We start from the raw sequence: 14,713 nt of genomic DNA, 5'->3' as shown, positions 1-14,713 counted from the left end.
CCTACACAAAGGACAAGAAAAGGGACGACAGGAAATCGCATCTTTTGGCTGGTCTTTACATTCCAGGCAGAAGTAACCGAATTTTTTTTTCTCTTCAACGCATACGCCAATCTGCACAATTCTCACGTGCAATAAAGTGGACATAGAGAGACACCCATGAGTAAATTTTCAAGCGCATGGAGCAAGGAGTCTGTGAGACTGGCGGCATCGAGCAAAAAATGTCGCGTCTTGGCCCGTGTCTCATCTTGCCCCAGCTTAACCTAATAACTTAACAAAACCTGTTGTTTGCTGTGTCCGGTTTTGCGGATATCAATTATGTCGTATCGTTTTCGTTTTTTTTTTCTTTTCTGTGAACATTTTGGAAGGCGTTTTGTTGCATATGGCTCCTACATACACAACAGTATTTGCTTGGTCATGACGTCTTAACTTTCCTGGCTCATTAATGTGAATGCAGAAGGCATGCACGAGACTATCAGATACGTTAGATAGTACGTGCGCATCACGAGAGCCATCTGAGCAACAAATAGCTGAAAATTACTTACTAGTATCGTTATTCGTAAGCCATGCAGCTATGTTGTTCGATATGTCGGTATGTGTAACCCAAAATGTACAAAATATACAGTTGTTTCACCGAACGTGATAAAAAATTCTAACTGGTGATGTACTCGCCGGAGGATTGTGGGGCTTTCGGCAATTACCTTCTGGAAACTTTTGTCACCATTGAGAAAGGCTTTTGATAATTTTTCATTGCGGGAAAGTTATTTTTTTTTCAAGTGAACTTTAAAAATTGCCAAGCGAACCTCACTTTTTTTTACAGAAATATGAAGTCCTCCACGCGTAACCACGGACCCAACAAAAACTATGCCCAGTATCGCAACAGAAATAGTCGAAAAAAAAAAAAACAGGTAACATTTCCTCTTTAGTCCCGCCTGCTCAATTGTCGCAAAGAACAGCACACGGGAGATAGGGGGCGAGGGGCAAGTGCTCCCTCATCTTGTTTTACCTTACTTTCCACCGCTTTGACCTTGATGCTGGTGACAACAACTGTCTTATCACAATGAAGGCAAAAGGTGGGGACACTTCCTCCTCTAGACGCACATTTGCCGGGCGCTTCTTTGCGAAAATCAAGCAGGCGGGCTAAAGCATAATTTTCACTATCTTTTTCGACTATTTCTGTTGCAATACTGTGCATAGTTTTTGTTGGGTCTGCGGTTATCCGTGGAGAACTTGATATTTATGTAAGAAAAAGTGACGTTAGCATGCCAATTTTCAAAGTTCAACTGACAAAACTAAATCTCCTTCAATTGAAAATTGTCCAAAGCTTTCCTAAATGGCGGCAGAAGTTGCCACAAGGTAATTGCCGAAAGTCCCACATTCCTTCGACAAGTACGTTGCCAGTTAGAATTTTTATCAGTTTAGGTGAAACGCCCTGTACAGTATATTGCATCACAAATGAGCAGTTTCAGAAGAGGGCACTCAAGCACTTTGGGACTCGAAAGAAATCGGGATCTGTCAGCGCGCACGCCCAGAACGTAATTCCCGTTTTGCATGAAGGCGCACGCTGTTTTCCAAAAATAGAGTATATAGCAAAAACTGTTCGAAGTGAACTTGCAATGAATTCTGATCTAAAAGCCCGGAAACATACCGTTTTGTGGACCATAAAGTCAACAACTACATTTCTGATCAAAGCTTGCCTTCTTCGTTAAATAAATTCAGCGCACAAGGTGAAGACTTCAATTACCGCTTGATCATGCTACAAGCGCAAGGTGTTTGCGGTTTTGGATTGCTGCGGAAAAACCTTATGGTATAACTCCCTCGCATTACATTATTTTGTGTCTACCGCACGCCCGGCTTACTGGGTACGTTAAAATTGCGCCTCCTGTTCTAAAACTCCCTTCAGATGGGCTTCGGTAGAAAATAATTCCTGCATCAGTCCACAGGATTTAATTCGTACTTTAAATGCATTTGGACTGGAATGTCAGTATTCCCAATGACAATTAAAGAAGACAAAAATCGTAAAAACAAACGATCATTTAGTTATTTATTTTGGCGTCATCCCTGTTCAACATCAGGCGTTACTTATTACCAAGAGAAGTGAACGAGTGGTGAGAAGCTGGTGCATACTGAGGGCTGGAACGGGAAGAACAGATACATTTCTTTTGTTCTTCCGTCCGAGCCCTCAGTAACTTATTACCATCATCCATCCCTAAGAGGAGGCTCACTTAAGGGAAATTTGCGGATAAAGACAGTTACCCGTAGCCCAAGAGCCCTTGTCGCGACTCCAAAAAAATTCAACAAACTCGACCTTCTTATGGCGATTGTGTATCCAAAATGTTCATGAAGGGAATGCTGCAGTCATTGCGGAGAGAGCAACGTTCCATAGAAATAGGTGTAGCCAGCGACAAAAGGCGGGCCATCTGGAATGCGTCGCACCTGGATGGAGAAACCATAAAGACCCGTCGTCGTCTCAGAGACCAGAAACTCCCACGGCTGACACAATGCATGCGCCGAAGGAGATGGACGGGGGCCTCGCTCTCAATAGGCCGTCTTTGGAAAGGAACACAAAGACCACTGGAGGAGATATGTTCGTCTATCTGCCCTGGAGGAGTTGGGAAATTAAAGCCGCTGCTGGATTTCTAAGAGGCCGGTTAGTGACTTGGCCTTGGTTCATCAAAGAAGCGGGAAGTAGTGTGGGGGAGGGGATATCATGGGATGATGTTAATGTACCATATAGCGAGATGAGGAGACTGGTAGCGTTTGTGGGGTAACGCCAGTGGCCCTTTCAGGCGACCCGTAGTCTTCGGTTTGCATTTCGTATAGCGTACATGTTGTTCCTGATCTTGACTTCCCTATAACAAGCACATTAATGTTCAAAATATCGGCACCTCTGGTCCTGAGGCACTTCCCATTATACTTGCTTACCGGTTCGCCGGATTTCTACCCGTCTATATTAATGCGCGTTGTGTTATCCTGATCTTGTCTTCCTTATAACAAGCATATTAATACGCGTTGTGTTATCGGAGAATAATGATGTAATTTATATAGGCTACTTGATACACTTCACTGCATAAGCGAAGTTAGGAAAATATATTTCTTTTTTCCTTACACGCAAACAAGCGTATTTCGGCCTTCGCTCTAGCCCTCTGCCGTGTTTTGTATGTGGCATTTTTCGGAGAGGGCCCGACACAGAAACGTCGACACCGACGGAAATCGCAGTGCCCTTGTACGGAACCGTACAAAGCTAAACTGCAGAGTTTCTTTTTACGTAATCAACGACCAAACTTTAATTACTCGGAGTATGTATTTTTATAGCAAATGACACCTGTATCGCGGTAACCATTGCGGTTTCATCTGTTGTAAATGTGTATCGTGGTAAGGGTGATGTGACTTACGAAATATAAGAGGTAAAGTGCTTTTGTTCTTTAATAAGTGTGACCCCGTAATTTCATAATCGAAGCTCCACGCGAAATATCTCGTTTATTCTTTTTTTTTTCTGCAGTACTTGTATCCTCTTATCACTTTCGGATTGTTTATTTATCAATATACGGGGAAGCTTACTACGCTCAGAAGTATTATAGTATAGGGGGAATCAATACATGGTGAAAGCAGAGAACAACACAAAAACATAACTGAGTCTCCGTGGGACACATCTGCGCCGCGAACATACAAGCACAATATAAACATACATTAACTTCACAAGTCAGTGATTTCTACTGCAGCAATTAATTTACTCAATTAAAATAGTTAAAAGTATTACCTACAATACACGTACATACACGAATAATAATATAAACAATACACGAAGCAGCAGCAGATACGTGCTATAAAATTACGCTTCCGATAGATTCATGAAGAAATGCTCGCGATTCTCTATCAACACGGTGACAGGGTACGGTATAATTATCTTTCGGAAACAAAAAGGAAAACGAACATTTAAATATACAGTCCACGTATAAATTCCTCGTATTTTCACACAAAGGTCACGGTAAGAAACATAATTTGGTAGCAAACCGCATACTTTTATCCATATGAGTCGCCTGATATGAAAGATCCTGTAAAGAATTTGAGCCTCAGAGAAACTTTAGATCTAGCACGGCAACCTTACTCTAGTTTAGTTTGTGATACATTAGCGTCGGACCACACAGTGGATCCTTGAAAGGGGGTACTCTCGTTATCATGGTCCTACTTTTTTAAAACGCATGGCGGAGAAGGTTAGCTACGTGCAAAGTAAGTGCATCAGCTCAGTTTGCCCAAAAGGAATGCTTTTCAAGGAAAGATTGGGAGGCTGATGGAGCCACATTTTGAAATGATTTAGTCTTACTATACGAGTCAATAAAACTAAGACTATATTGGCGACAGGTGCTCAACTGTCTTACATATGTCTCATATACGGCATCCGCACCGAAGGAACAGTCGAACGAGTGTATCGTCTGAAAACCACGCCGAGGCTTCCGACTGCCCTGCCCTCTTACGAGTTATGGCTGACATAGAATGTTCACAAACACCTCTTACCTGACCCGCGTTGCAAAAGTTGCAAAAGAGCCGAAACTCCGAGGAAAACGACGTGGACACTACGACACTGCTATCCCATGGAAAACATGCATGAGGAGAGAAAGAAAGCTACAATCTATAGGAAAAGTCCACTATTTCGGTTTGATATGCTTATCCCGATGTCATATCAGATACGAGGAAGACGTATCAGCGGCAACTCTGAACTAACGCAGCAGAAAGTACAGGCACTGGTGAGATCGGCTTGGCTTCAGAGAGACATCGCTGTCCTATTAGACCTGAAATACAACCGAGAACTTTTATCTTAAACCCACTTACAAAATGGGACCTGAGTTGTAATCCTGTTCATTGCACGGTAAAGAAGACCAGCATTTGTGTCTCTCCAGTCTACACAGCGATGGGTGCCGTACAGAAAGATCGCATCTTTGACAACGCCGAATGACAAAATGCATCCGATACTTTACGAAGCAGGGAAAGACCCTTCACTCGCAATACCTCCATCCATGTAGCCTTCCCCCACGAGAGCAAGGATTAAGGCTGCAACGAACAGCAAAATACCCCCTCATCCGGAGGCCCACAGCTCAGGGAGAAGCAGCTGTTACTCAGGACCGAATTAGAAAGCGACGGTCCATTGAGAAGATTGGGCTGGCAATGGGTGGCCATATACAGCACGGATTTTGTTGTCTGCAGCGTCTACGAAGCAGAGATCTTCCCAAGTGCTTGTTTAAGGAGGTAGCTGCCTGTCGTGCAACGAGGTTGAATGGGACGGTGGTTTGACCTTTTCTGGAACAGGAGACTTTGGATGGATGTGGATAAAAGGTTGTAGAAGTCCCTGCTGATAGTATCTGACAGGGCTTAGTTGGTAGAGTAATGCAACTTTTTCGGTACTTTTTTCTTCGTTTTGTCATTTATGAACGTGACTACAGGGCAAGTTGACAACCGTTACGCTCCAGTGCGGCACAAAACTTTTCGAAAAAGCGGTAACAACAGTGGCAAGATAAAGCAGTGCAAAAACGGTGCACAGAAAGGTAGGTAGAGTACGTGCATTTCGAAAGAATTTTACGGTGCTCAATAACATTCTAAATTAATGTGAGAAAACTGAAAAGACAGGGTACTGCGCGTTGAATGTCCGACGGAGCAAAATGCGCTTGTACACGTACTGGGCAGCCGCCCGCAAGCTCATTCCGCAGACACTCTGGACACAAGGGTCATCAAGCGGTGCATGAACGCGGCCAAGGGTCATCAATGGAATCAGAACTGACGAGACGCTATTAAACAGATGCACTAATTTATTCTTTAAATTGGTGATGCTATTGTCGATTTCAAACCCTTGTCGTGGCCTGCGCCGAATCGTATTCGTGCCTACTGCTGTGTCGCCGTGTTTAATTTTGAACAAATCCTGCGACACAATCCCGCAGAAGATTGTAGATCACGCCTGCTTTCCTGAAGAATTGCGTGCATTTGAAGTGGGGTAGGATCCTGCAACCAACGCGGGGAGGCGGCCCTTGCCATCTTCAGTATTCATTCATTTATTGTTATTGTTGTTGTTCTCGTTATTGAAGTAAAACGTACGCATGGACCCTTTGCAGACGCTACCGCTGCACACTTGCTCTCTATAATATAGTCTAAATCTAAAACTATACAATCCGTTTAGAAATGTAACGATGTCACTGATGCGATACGTTTTTTTCCTTTCAGGGTGAGTGAGCTGTTGAGGCCTTGCACCGAAGACGCGGATTACGATACCCTCTCATTCCCCTTCGGTGAGTTTTTAAAACAGCAACATATCGCTCAAAGCTGTCTGATTATGAGGTACAAGTGGCATCGAGAGACACATGACGTGTTCGAGCAGCTCGTTTAGCTCTGATATGTCCGCAGGAGCTTGTCATGGGAGAGTACACAAAGTGTAGGCCATTTGGGCGCACCTCGATATTCCCAGTTACAAAATCCACGATCTTAGACCAAAACGGGGGGAAAGGTCAGCCAAACGGGACGTCGGCTTGCTATTCCGCAAGGAAAAAATAAATGAAAGAAGAATAAAATAAATAAAAAAAGAGAAAAGAATTAGGAAATAAAGGAGAAACTAACAAACGGTGAAAGAAGGATGAAAAGATTAAAGCCAAAGATGACAAAAAAAAGATGAGCAACAAACGGTGAAAGAATGATGAGATGGATTACAGAAGATTACTTTAAAAGGAAAGCATGAGGTTAATGCGTTGAGGGTGAGAATGGGGCACTGAAGAATGAGATTGCACGACTGGAGTTCACAGGTCCTTCATAAGATCTGAATCGCTCAAGAAAGTCAAAACTCCTTTGGTCCCAGACCGCTGTATGTGACGTCATACTGGGCCGAGCAGAGCGGCCAGAGAAAAGTCTGCACCGCAGCTCGAGTAGGCGGCGTCTGAGCGTGGCTCGAGGGGAGTCCAATCTGTGACAGTCGAGGAGAAGATGTTGAATATCAGATTCAACAGCGCAAGTGGGGCATTTGGGTCACTGGAGAAGGCCCATTTTACAGAGACGCAAAGGTGTCGTGGCGGCATTAAGTAGTCGCTGTATAATGGACGCTTCTTGACGCGAGCAGTGGTGTTTCGCTTACATGGAAAACCCGGTTCTGGTTTCGTTTCTTTGTTGATCATGTTAATCACAGTTCATCACTTTCACTTCTCAATTTAATATAATATTCTAATAACCGTGCTGAAAAAATGCGGATCTCTGCCGGTGCCCCTTAGTCGGACGGTCACAACGGAGAGCAGGGACAGAATCCAAAATGGCGTCCACGTGTGTCATACCTTGGATGACTGTGCCTCTAGTTACCTTTTATTGGACAACTGCTGGTGACATAATGTCCCTGAGTAGTTTGCATGTTGAAAAGTGCGAACGTGCGAATCTCAGCGAATGCACGGATCTGGTCCATATCCGCACGGTTGCGGATGGAGGTACACCTATGTCAACTGAGGACGGTTGCGGATGTGGTCGCGAATCTTAAATGCGTAGGCGCCGCACGGATGCAGATACGATCAATGTTATTCGCGCTCACCTCAATACAGGGTGCCTTCTTATCCTCTATATAGTTTTTATTCAAACAGAAGCTAAGAGCAGCATAGATGTGGTTTTTGCATGTGAGTTCTACGACCAGGCGGACATCCTCTGGAAAAGAGTATGCAACTACAAGATGAATAATCACCTGAAAATAATGATTCATTATTCCTTTAATTAGGGAATTTGGGGCAAAAGCGAGATAAGAGAACGGGAGACAATCCTTGTTGACGTCCATTCTATATTTTAAAAATCAAGAAAAGAGTGCGCGCCATGAAATATTCATCGCTTAATTCCGGTATGCAACTGAGCCGAAACCAAAACAGCGCGCCACACAGGAGCGCATCAGCATCGCCAACAGAGGCTTATCTTGGCCGCAAAGCGGTTCATTTGGCCAGCTGAGCGGCACCTACTCCAATCATCTGCATCGCTCCAAATCACGTGGCCTTCTGACGTGAAATGAACGCTGTACGAACAACTGCTACGAATGATAAAGTTACCGCTTCTGATCCGAAGAGAGGTGGGGACGTACACCTTTTTGTGTCAATTATCATATATCGAAATTTAGCGCTGTACCAACATCACCTAGATACAGAAAGCCTGCTTACTCGTCGGCGTGACGTAACAACTAAGAATCAGCCCATCGGGACCGTGTTTTCAATGGCCGTAGCCAATCACGAGCGTGCTTCCAGCGGTCCGAGCCATGGAGACGAACCACCGTCGTTGCCGGAGTGGTTGAACGTCCCCGCGTACTAAATTCAACAACCTTAAAATAAAGCGCAAAACGGTCCCATATCTTGCTCAAGACTGATTTCCTGGAGAGCGTGCTGCACTTTTCCTCTACAGATTCAAGCCTACAGGTTCTAAGTTAGCTGCAATCGTTTTCGTGTTCTTGAAGATACAGAACGGCGAATAGCAGTAGCAGACGATTTGTGACTTTATATGCCCACTTAGCGAAGGAGGGAGGGGAGGCAATAAGCAGGCCTTGTGTATCTAGGTGCTGTTGGCTGTACTCCCTGCGTTCCCGGTCACCGCGGTTTCGGTTTCGGCTCATTTGCATATCAGAATTCGAGGATGGCTATTTTAACGCGCGTGCGTGTTTCACTATTTTTTTTAACGCGAAATCTTGCAACTAGGACAGTCTCTTAATCTGCTATCTCGCTTTTGCCCGAAATCCCCTAATTAATAGGTTAATAAGGTTTAAGTAAGTAGTCATGTTGTAGTTGCACACTTTCTTCGATAGGGTGTCCGCCTGGCCGTAGAACTCAAGTGCAAAAACGACATGTATGCTGTTCTCGTAGCTCTTTATAAATAATTTGTAAAGGGGAAAAAAAAAGTCCTGTATACGACGTAACCCGAGTAAAATACCTCCAGAAGTATTCTGATAATGGGTGCAGTGTCTAGGGGGGGTAACGTTGGGTAGACCGGTGAAAAAGTGCTTAACAGTACCTACGCTTACAGCACACGATGAAGCTTCAGCATGTCTCTCAACACTCTACATCTTTGCAGCATAGGGGAATGTGACATTTACGTATTATCTCCACAGGGACACGTGTGAATCTTTTTTTTTTTTCATTTCCGGCGTCATCTAATCCAGTATCACCGTATGAACTTTTTACGAACATGTGACGGGAATGAGGACTAAAACAGGGTGCCGTACACGAAACGGAAGCACCTGTCAGCACGGAAGCGTTTCTTATCTATACGCGTGCTTCGTACGATGAACATGACAGCGACCCCGTTATTCCGTCTTCACCGGACTTACTATGTACGGCGACGAAGGAGTGATATCGCCCAGGACATCGTCAAAGCTTTCTTGCCACTTATCCGTATACATTTCCGCTGAAGAACGAACCTCGTTGTGTGCAGGACTTCCTGCAAGAGGGAGCGGATGTAGCCAGGTATTGAAATATGTCAATGTATTGAATTAGCGACTACATAGAAGAGGCTACCGTAGGGGTCACTTATCTTAGCTGTTGCACTGACGCTGACAGACTAGGCAGGGGTCCTGCGTTTTCGGCGTCTACCGAGACATGCCGAAAAACACGCGCCAAATTCTTTTTTAATTCGGCGTGTTCCGAAAAACTCCCAATTATAATCTTGCATATGGTGCTTCATGCCTAAAACGCAGGTCGTTCTTCTTTCTCCGGAGCATCACGTTTTCGTTTTTCATTCACCTAATTTCCCGGCGGCACCGCCCTGCGGGGCTGCTAGCTTCTAGTTCAGAGAAAAAAAGCCTTCATCTGTAACACTTTGATCAAGTGGGTCTGGAGGGTTCAAGTACGCGTGGAACCATCAAAGAAAGGAGAGGAAATGCTTTGCGTTCTTAGTGTACTCCTACAGTGTAGGACTTACTATGTACAGCACAGCACACGTAGGACCTACGCAGGACCTACGCAGCACCTATAGGACTTTCACGTAGGACCTGCACGTAGGACCTACTCCCCCATCATATCGAATGATATCATTAAGTGTCATGGTTCGTTCAAAACAGGGGAAGGAGCCTATTCTGGGACAAGCATAATGTGTCCCAGATAGGCACCTCCTCCCATTTTTATCAAGTAAGGACATACAATGATATCATTCCGAATGACGGTTGGCTAGGAGCGTGCTATGTGGTGAAGTTCTGTTTTAACACTGTATCAAGGTGCTCTCCTTCTATAGCAACTTGGCCCCAGTCATTATAGGTGACGATTTTTCGTTATCTAGTTTTCGCGGAAACGTTTTGAAATGCCGAAAATATACGAGTATGACAAAAAAATATACATTCCGAAAAACACCCTTGTACTATTCTCAGGAATAAAGGTCGAAAACGCGGAACTAATTTCTTCATTACCAGGAAAGCACCGAGACATGGACGAACCACAAGACTAGGAGTGGACGTGCGTACATTGCACTACAACACAACAGTGGAAGCGCAAGTTTGTCTTCTATCTCTCTCTGTCGATCAGTAGAGGCGAAATACGGATTGCTAAAGAAATTTCTGTTCGACGGAGATTATGGTGAAGACGGAGGTATTAAAATTTGCGCGAACATGGCTAACCACTTTTGTCTTGAATCTTATGATTTGGATGCTTCACAGAGTACAAACGCTTCTTTGCCAGCGTTCAAGTCACGGGAGAGTGTGTGGGTGGCATTAAAATTCAGCCATGTGTGCAAACATAATTCAACTATTTTGCGTATCAATTTTGAACATAAGAACAAACATAGTGGAAGCAGTCGTTTTGGTTCTGGGTCACTTCGAACGGATTTTTACAGGATTTATACTCTAAAACAAAAGCCCCGCAACGTTCGAATAAATCGTTCTCCCAAAAAATCGCTCGCTATTATTCTTGGTGTTAATCACCTGCACACGTGCTTATTTCCCAACCAAATCCTTTTCTTTACAGCTAAATAAATCGCCGTATAACAAGCCGCTTTTGTATTCAAACCCAACACGCTCAGGTAGAAAAAGCGAAAAGGATCTCACTCATATCGAACATCTACTGAGACTGAAACTGTACGTTCTCCAGTGTAGGAAAACGGATGGAGATCGATATTGTTCGTGGCGTAGGCGTAGCACAAGATCACGCGATGTATCGTGAATAAGTGGACGGAGATGATTATGCGCACGCCCTTGTCACACTATGCAAGAATTAACGAATGGTCCAAGGCACACAGCACGTCATATCAAGTGTTCGACTGCATACGCGAGAAGTCTGGTCTGATATGCTGGACATCCGTTTCTTTCTCTCTTTTTTCTTTTTGCTTGTTAGTGTATTCGTCTACAATCTGAGAACAAATAGTGCCGTCAAGACACCTTTAGTAAGAAGCTTTGCACTTAGAGCACTCCATTTGGGAATGAAACTTACACGCTCTAAGACGGACTTTCAAACTACTCCATTTCCGAGGAGTAACCATGACACCACTCGTATGCTATGCTGACTATGCTGACACCATGAAACTGGTTTGTGTTAGTACGTCTGCATCTCCTGAGGAAACCTCTATAAAATTTGTGATTTCGAAATATATGTGCCTCCGCATACGAGCAAATCGAAGCCCCACACTCTCAGTTGAGACAGGAAGCGTTCTGCGTGATAGAGGAAGTGTTATGGTGCTGTAGAAGAGGTAAGGCGTGCAATACCTTCTTGCCTTAAATTTGGCCACTCTCGCTCCCGCAGAACTATTCACTAAAAAGAGGCATTCGAGCTTCCATCAGCAAAGCTCCTTCGAACGAAGCAAGCTCCGGGATAAGTATTCGACAGAAGTGAAAGGGGACACTGAAGAAAAGAAATTTCTTTCAGAGAAACTTCTTCCGTGTCTCCGGTTGCAGCCCTAAATATTCGACGTAGTTGGATTCTCCGAAGGTCACATGCCACGATATGTTCTCACTGAAGGGTGCAAAACTTAACGCAAGTTTTAACATAAGGGTGAAAACGTAAGGGATACGTACACGCGATCCTGTCGCGTACGGCGGCAACCACGTTCCATACCTAGAACACTGGGCGCGGCGCGACATGACAATCTACCACAAGCCACCATGAAATCCATTCCTGCAATCCATACAACGATCCACATCTGAGGGTAATCAACCGATCCGACTGAACAAATATTCAACAGCTGAAATATGGCAGTCGTTGAAAAAGAGAGGCAGCGTCGAGATTTGTTCGTTCACTGTGTGCTTCAGCCTCAGAACCATTAATTTCCACCACGTCAGTCAATCTGTGATTTATCGCCACTCGGAAGACTCTGCCTCGATGACTCGTTGTTACGGAGTGAGCATTGGATGTATTCTGACGCAATTCCGTTTTTAGAAACTACATCCACTCTACAGCTGCATATGTCTCAGGTGTGGCTGCGGAAGCTGCAGGGAACTAAAAACAACAACAACAACAACTTTATGATGAACGAAGGAAGTCAATGAAAGGTTAACCAGCTGGTAGGACTCGAACCCACATCTTCTGGATTACCGGTCCAGGGCTCTACCAATTGAGCTAAGCTAACACACCTCCACAGCGACTTCCAAGGGTGCGTCATCTGAAGGGGCAAACCAACCACCCACTCACTCATCCCACTTTCAATCTCTCATGTTCTCTCACTCATGCACACATTCATACGACGGGATCGACGCAAGCTGCATCTACTGAACATGAATTGACGTTCTGACGCTTGAACACATAGAAGGGGCAAATACATACAAAGCCTCAAGTGCCTTAGAAATTAATGATGAAAGAAGGAAGTCACTGAAAAGGTTAGCTAACTGTATGACTCGAACCCACATCTTGTGGATTATCGGTCCAGGGTTCTACCTTCTTTCGTCATTATTTTCTTAGGCACCTGAGGTTTGGATGTATTTGTTCCTTCTATGTGTTCCAGCCTTAGAACATAAATTGTCATCATGAACAACTTTATGACGTACAACTGAATGGGCTGACCTTTTTTTGCAGGCCAGGTGGCGCGAGCGAGCAGCCACATCAGCGCCCCGAAATATGCAACACACGAGAGTTTAGCAGACGATGCGGCACCTTGAAATGCATAGACTTGGGTTGTTCGCACTTGGCAAGATGCACAACTTTTTCTGTGGGCTTCCTATAGTTTTTCTAGCTTTCCTTGGCGCCATACCGCGTTAAACACCATTCAGGAGTCAGGACCCGCTGACGAAACTCCGTACTGCTTGGATCAGTGGCTGCTTGCAACCCGAAATGGCGCTGTGCAAACTTCACTGTAATAGCACACAGCAATTGCAATTTGGTGCTTGAACATGTGTGTCAAGTTATGATCACAAAATTCAGGGAAACTGTGACAAAACAGATAAAAAATAAGAAAAGAAGAGCAAGAAGTTTATTTTTGCTCAGCATTCAGTAAGAACAGGAACGCAAAAAGCAGCAACAACAAATTGGATCAAACGTGATACTGAGTAGAAAATGTCAGTTCTTCAAATTGGGAGAAGGAAGGCATGAAGCCGAGTGCGATAATCCATATATGTCTTATCTTTTTCTACTATCTCTGTGTGGTCTGAGTTTAGCAACCTCCTTTCGTCGAACTGGCAACAAGGGCGCGCGAAAAGTCGTCGGCCGTTAGGCTGTTTGCACATGATGCTTCTACACATGATGCTTCTCTATTTTTTCCAATAGGATACCTCCTGAATGTCCCTGTCAATTATCAGAAGCTTGAGTAAATTCGGCACGTGCTTCACATTAGCGGAGTAAAATAGAGACCTTTACTTGGCAAATTTTCGAGTCCAGTTTGTAAAAATTGACATACCGTAATACAACTTAAGATAGATTACATTCACCTCAGGTGGTGGAAAAAGTACAGTGAAAAGTAATTCCATTTTCCGCATGTTTCTAGGTGGTGTAATTTGTCTATTATAATTCAATTACACATTGCTGGGACACCATATACATCAGCCCGCCATTTCGACGGAAATATTTCACCCGGTTGGAGACAATGGTCTATATGCGGACCCTATCTGATATATAGTTACGAACGTTATCTCAACTTCTTCCTGCAGCCACAGAAATGTATCCACGATCGAAGGGTTGTGGAATGGGGATACTGAAAGGAGTCTCCGACAGCGCTCCACCAGTGAAAACTGGGAGCTCGAACATAGAAACATGAAGAAGTAACTCAGGAAGACGCCGCTGGTCAGGTAACTCTGGCGGCAAGAGCAAAAGACACACATATACACGTACCCAGCAGAGTTCTGTTGGAACACATTGCTTAGTACACAATGCATTAAAACTGGTTGTTGTTTAGCAGGTCCGTTTGTCAGACGTCCTCCTAGTAGCCCACTTCGGAACACCACCCAAACCGACGGACGGCATAAGAAATATTACTCAGGGCATAGGCTGAAAAATTCGAAGCAACTCCTAGGTCTACCAGGGAGCAGGCACTATGCGCACCATGAATCCGTATCGAACATGTTAATACCTAGGAGTATATTTGCACGTAAAGTGAGTCAGCCTATGTTTCTGTGGCGACATGATAGACGTGCCGCAGGGTGGCACTGCACTTTGTGTCGACCACTTGGGGTCTTTAAAAGTATTGTAAAGCAGCAGGTACACAGGTTTGTTGCCGACGTGGTCTAACAGCTTGTTGATTGTAAACCCAGTATAACAAGGTGCGATAGGGCACTTTAAATATTTTTAATTTTCAAGCAAAATAAACGACATTGGGCATCGTCTGG

The 14,713-nt window shown here is 44.4% G+C and overlaps 1 protein-coding gene across 1 annotated transcript in view; it reads left to right on the top strand.

The window, feature by feature from the left end:
* Positions 1–14,713, top strand: part of LOC135368661 (platelet glycoprotein V-like) — a 218,570-nt gene that overhangs the window by 54,521 nt on the left and 149,336 nt on the right. The window contains exon 2 of the mRNA XM_064602096.1: positions 6,208–6,272. The gene's annotated coding sequence lies outside the window, so the exon portion shown is untranslated. The remainder of the gene's footprint in view (positions 1–6,207; positions 6,273–14,713) is intronic.

Source organism: Ornithodoros turicata, chromosome 1 (assembly GCF_037126465.1).
Source record: "Ornithodoros turicata isolate Travis chromosome 1, ASM3712646v1, whole genome shotgun sequence".
In the NCBI taxonomy this organism is placed as follows: domain Eukaryota; kingdom Metazoa; phylum Arthropoda; class Arachnida; order Ixodida; family Argasidae; genus Ornithodoros; species Ornithodoros turicata.
This window is presented reverse-complemented; position numbering and strand designations above follow the sequence as displayed.